At 53.2% G+C, this 5,902-nt stretch overlaps 1 long non-coding RNA gene across 1 annotated transcript; it reads right to left on the bottom strand.

The window, feature by feature from the left end:
- Positions 1–756: 756 nt before the first annotated feature.
- Positions 757–5,591, bottom strand: LOC131816691 (uncharacterized). The gene is made up of 3 exons (XR_009348144.1): positions 5,492–5,591; positions 4,517–4,619; positions 757–970 (listed from the first exon to the last, which is right to left on the bottom strand). It is a non-coding gene; the product is annotated as an uncharacterized LOC131816691 (long non-coding RNA).
- Positions 5,592–5,902: the final 311 nt, after the last annotated feature.

Here is a 5,902-nt window from a genome sequence, read left to right as displayed (position 1 = left end):
GAATTACCTGCGGAGCTAACAACAACCTGATGTCTGTGCATGGGAGTCGGCCAGGGCTTCCAGAAGACGACCCGGTGGCTTACACATCAGACGTGTGTCTTCTCATGGTTCTGGAGGCTAGAAATCCTCAACAGGTTAGACTGAAAGGGAGGCTGGAAGAGCACAGCAAGGCCTCTGAGCCCTGAGGACAGAGTGGATTAAGGGCCACGCCTGAGCCGAAGGCAGAGGCTTAACCCACTGAGCCAGGCGCCCCACAAGATTTATTTTCTCGAAATATTTTTATTTTAAATTATTTCAAAATATTTGTGGTCTTTTGGGGCACCTGGGTGGCTCAGTGGGTTAAGCCTCTGCCTTCGGCTCAGGTCATGATCTCAGGGTCCTGGGATCGAGCCGCACATCAGGCTCTCTGCTCAGCAGGAAGCCTTCTTTTCCCTCTCCCACTCCCCCTGCTTGTGTTCCCTCTCTCGCTGTGTCTTCTGTCAAATACATAAATAAAGTCCTTTTTTAAAAATTGTGATCTTTTGGGCGCCTGGGTGGCTCAGTGGGTTAAGCCGCTGCCTTCGGCTCAGGTCATGATCTCAGAGTTCTGGGATCGAGTCCCGCATCGGGCTCTCTGCTCAGCAGAGAGCCTGCTTCCCTCTCTCTCTCTGGCTGCCTCTCCATCTACTTGTGATTTCTCTCTGTCAAATTAATAAATAAAAAAATCTTTAAAAAAAAAAAAAAAAAAAAAAAAAAAATTGTGATCTTTTAATTTTGTCAGATAAAGACTTTGGGGTGGGAACCTGTCAACATTTTACAGGAAAGAAGGAAGGAGCGGGGGCGGGGGAGGGAGGGAATCATGGCAGCATATGAAGGAAAATCCTTCCCAACAAAGGCGACCTCGCATGTGCGCACACTCGTCTCGTGGGCCGTGCAGGCAACAGTTTCCCTCGGCACAGGGACAAAGTGTGCGAGCAGTGTTCGACGGCTCCTGCAAGGAGACAGAGAAGAAACAGGGCCTACACGTTCAGAAATGGTGTACTTTTCCCAGGAGCTGGAGCACACATGTGTGGGGAGGGCCGCAATCTTCTGGGTGGTTAGGTCTGATTGGGGACTGACTTTTCCCTTCCGGGGGCAAGGAGACAGCCTCCTTCGCCCCACTACAAGCTGTTATTTTCACTAAGGCTGAGGCTTCCCTTTGGTCACTGAAAACCACCCTCTGATTGGTCCAGGCAGGGGTGGGGTGTTTTTGTGATATTTAAAAACAGACCTTGATATTCCCTTTAAGGGGCAACCGTCTGGCTCAGTCAGTAGAGCGAGACTCTTGATCTCGGGGTCATGGATTCGAGTCCCCTGTGGGGTGTGGAGATCATTTAAAAGTAAAATCTTTAAAACAAAAAAGAGGGGTGTCTGGGGGCTCAGTTAAGCAATCAGTCTCAACTGTGGCTCAGGTCATGATCTCAGGGTCATGAGATCCAGCCCTGCATGGGGCCCCATGCTAGGTGTGGAATCTGCTTAAGATTCTCTCTCTCTCCCTCTGCCCTCCCCACCCCCACCCCACTGCTTACACACTCTTTCTCTCTCTCTCTTTTTTTGCTCTTTCTCTTTCTAAATAAATAAATTCCCTTTAAAATAAAATAATTGGGTGCTCGCTTCGGCAGCACATATACTAAAATAAAATAATTGGGGGGAAAAGCAAAGCAAGAGTGTTTCATATATATGTGTGCATACACGTGTGTGTATATAAAAAATATATTTTGTATGTAAATGGGTATGTGTGTGTGTGTGCGTACATATGGGTATATGGGGGGTGTGTGTGTACAGGCATGTGTGCAAAGAAACCAGATGAGTGTGTATATGAGCACACACAGGTACACATGCATAGATTCTGCCTGTATGAAAGCTGTTGGTCTTGACGGTGACGGTCTCCGGGGGACAAGACTTGGGCGCCACCGCAGCAGGGAGCCCCATTTTCACCACGTGCGCACGCCCCTCACACAGGGCGATGTTTTACCGTGCGGTTCTCAGAACACTTGTTTTGGTCTCTTTATTTCCCTTCATTTAATCTCTTCACTGACTGGACAGAGTTCATTCTCACCTCGCCACACTCAACACCCATCTGAACAATCCAACAACAAAATAAGACCTGAACAAAGAATGGGAAAATCGGCGTGGAAACCGAGGGCCCGCTGTGGCCAGTCCAGACTCCTCTGGGGGGCGGGCCAGGTTCCAGTCCCTTGTCACCCTCTGCAACACGTGCGATAACCCAGCTTCTCCCACCACGCCTTTCTGTTTTGTCACGTCCCACAGCGTTTTCAGGTGGTTTGGGTGTTTTCAAAATTCATTTAACACGCTATTATTTGAATTTTCAAACACACACTGAAGTCGAGAGGCCAATACAAGGGACCCCCCCATATTCATCACCCCCATCCAGAGACCATCAGCTCATGCCTGACCTTGTTTCACTGATAACCCAAACCCACTGGGGAGCGTTTCCCCCCAGAAGACCACAGCACTGATACCTGCTTTTCTTGGGGGCATGGGGGAACTTTTCTTTAATAACTTTATTGAGCTATAATCCACATACCATAAATTTCACCCCTTATAATGTACAATTCAGGGGCGCCTGAGTCAAGCGTCTGGCTTCGGCTCAGGTCATGCATGATCTTGGGGTCCTGGGACCAAGCCCTGTGTCAGGCTCCCCGCTCAGCAGGGCGCCTGCTTCTCCCTCTCCCTCTGCCTGCCCCTCCCCCTGCTCATGCACTCTCTCTCCCTCCCTCTCTCAAACAAATAAAATCTTTAGGAAAAAAAAGTACAATTCAATGGTTTTACCACGGTGACCTAATTTCAGAACATCTGTACCCATTAGCAGTCACTCGCCCTCCATCACCAGCTGCTGCAGCCCCAGGCCATCCCTTATCTGCTCCATGTCTAGGAATTTGCCGTTGCAAACATTCCATATAAATGGGACCACACCTGATGCTGAGAACGCTTCCTTGGGACTTTCCTAAACCCAACACCTCCGTGATTTAGTCAAAGGTCAGCCGCTCAAAGGAAGTCAGCCGTCTGCCCCTCTTCCCGCTGTGTTCACACAAGGACGAGGGGTACCCCTCCCTGAGCCCCGAGGGTCCCTGTTCTGCACTCCTCAAGCTGTAGGTGGCCCTCCTGCCCACGTAGGTAACCGGCCACCTTCATGTAAGGGAAATACGGGCCCGGCTCGGGGATGCACCAACCAGTGTCCCCAGCCACCCTTTTCCTTCTCCTCCCCGTCCCCCTTACAAGGCTGCACAGAAACCGGGAGCAGGTCTCCTGCCTCCCAGCTCCCGGGACGCTCAGGCCTCTGCACGGGAAAACCTTAGTTGTTTTTCAGAACAGAAACAAAAGCAATGCCCTTAAAAGGAGAGGAACCACTGCACGGGGAGGCTCGGGAGGACGGCACTGCAGGGCCAGCCTCCTCCCACCCCGCTCTGGTCTCCCATCTCCCGCTTGCAAGATAGGAGGGAAACCCGGGTCCTCGCCTGGGAAGACTCCTAGGACCGGGGTCTGGGGTCTGTCCCCTCCTTGAAAGAAAGCAGGGCTGGGGGAGCTTCCCCGTGCCTGCACACTCCCTCCAGCGCCCACGCAACTCCGACCCAGGACCCACAGTAAGGAAAGCTTCTAGGAGAGCCATTCTCCGCGCGCCGGGTGGGACCAGGCGTGCGAGACCGGCCACTCGGCTCGGCCACAGTTCAGGGCAGGACTCAGAATCCAGCCAGCGTGTCTGTCCTCTGCCACTGGCCTCCTCTGTTTGGCACCTTAATACGGTTCTCGAAAATCCACGTCGGCCTGTGGGAGGGGCTCCTCTAGACAGAGTCCCTGGGACACAGGAGGCGATGCTTGCAGAGCGAGAGCTCTCCCCAGTAGCCTGGGCTTTGGCGAAGGATCAGAAATAAAGCAAAGAAACACTCACATACTCATGGCCATAAAACGTAAGGGAAATCTGTATGATGGATCTCGTGCTGTGAAAATGGGGTTTCTACTTGTTTCTGCTTTGTAGAAGTACTGAAGACCTTCTCATTAACATTGGAAGGGCTGTTTTCCTAATTCTAAGACCTGGGATTTTTAAAAGATTTTTGTTTCTATTTTGGGGGCACCTGGGTGGCTCAGTGGGTTAAAGCCTCTGCCTTCAGCTCAGGTCATGATCCCGGGGTGCTGGGATCGTGTCCTGCATCGGGCTCTCTGTTCAGCAGGAAGCCTGCTTCTCCCTCTCCCAGTCCCCCTGCTTGTGTTCCCTCTCTCACTGTGTCTTCTATCAAGTAAATAAATAAAATCCTTTAGACAAAAAAGAATATTCACATTTGTGACCTGGGCTCCTCCCGATCATTGTATAACCTTCTGGACACTCGAGGGCTTTGGCACTGAGAATGAAGGCTGGATGGCTCTCAGTCTCCTGGCCAGCTACCTCCGTTAGCTGGAGATGCCTCTCGCTCTGGCCTGCTGCCTGAAAGAGTGATCTGCTTGAGGAACAGCCTCAGTGTCCCATTTGTACTACCCTCACCGTTTTGATCACACCCGCCTTGCTGGAGGCCTCAGGATGGCTTCTCTCTCCTGCTGCCCACAGGAGAATCTGGGTCTGATTCTTAGGATGAAGTAAGTTCAACCTGGAATTTTAAAGAGCCCAGAGTCGGCGGCCGCAGTGGGGATTGGGGGAGGATGACCAGCCCCGAAATTCATAATTACATGGTCACATGGTAACCGTAGTCACAGACGTGTATCCTGGGAAACCTCTGGGAGAGGAGTGCTCCTGACCCAGAGTTGGGGGGCCAAGGTTTCCCAACACACAGCAGCTGGGCTGAGATTCACAGGGGCAAGCCGGAGGCAGCCCGTCAAAGGCGCAGTGAGGCTGGAGGAGGAAAGGCACGGGGCGGGAAACAGGGTGATGTCTGCAAAGAACCGTGAGCGATTTGGTGGTAGGCCCAGGGGGCCAGAAGGAAGACGGGAGACCAAGGACAGGGAGAGGCGCTGGAGGATTTTACGTGGATATTTAAGGTCTTGGTATTGTCTGAAGCGCACAGCAGAACGCCTCCCATACAGGAGGGCCCCCCTAAGTATATTTCTAAAGAAATACAGTGGGCGGATGGGTTAGGAGCTCTCTGAAGTTCCTCTGTCCTTGCAAACCAGCGGCTCTCAAGGCCTCTATTTGGCCCGAGTTCTAAATACCGTGAGTTTCTCTTATTATTATTATTTTGTTTTAGAGAGAGAGAGAGAGCATGCAGGGGGAGGGGCAGAGGGAGAACAAGCAGACTCCGTGCTGAGCGGGGAGACCCCCCTCAGGGCTCGATCCCATGATTCCAAGTTCACGACCTGAGCCAAAACCAAGAGTCGGATGCTCAACAACCGAGTGGCCCAGGTGCCCTTACACAGTGTGAGTTTCTAATGGAGTAGCAAGGGTCAAACCTCATCCGTGGGCTTATCTTCTAGAAAGTATTCTAGAAGTATCCCTCTGGGGGAGAGGGCGTGATCTCGCCCTCACCTTGAAGGTACGATGTCCGGTTTGGCTGGCCTTTCCTGCTCCTCGGTGAGCTGTCAGTGGCCGGGATCCCAGACCGGGGGCGGAGAGGATGCGGCCCCTACAAACGGGCTGGAGTAGAGGCTTAAGACGAGCGAGGAAAAGATTCAGGCTGACTGGGCTCGCCCGCCTCTTCCATAGGAGGCCGGAGCTCCGCAGGCGCAGGGCAGGCGGGGCTGCTGAGGGCGAAGAAGGCCGGTGGGGAAGAGAGAAGGCGGATCCGTGGTGACCGCGGGCTGCAGCAGCTCCGAACCAGGGCGGGCCTCCCCTGGGCGCGGCGGGAGGAGCCGAGGGCGTTCGCAGGCCGGCCGGGTCCCCGCGGCCAGCCCCTGCTCACAGCCTAGGGACACTCGGGCGGCCTCGCGGGACCTCCAG

This window comes from Mustela lutreola, chromosome 15, assembly GCF_030435805.1.
Source record: "Mustela lutreola isolate mMusLut2 chromosome 15, mMusLut2.pri, whole genome shotgun sequence".
Taxonomy (NCBI): Eukaryota; Metazoa; Chordata; class Mammalia; order Carnivora; family Mustelidae; genus Mustela; species Mustela lutreola.
Note: the sequence above shows the minus strand (reverse complement) of the source record. Positions and strands in the feature narration are given on the sequence as shown.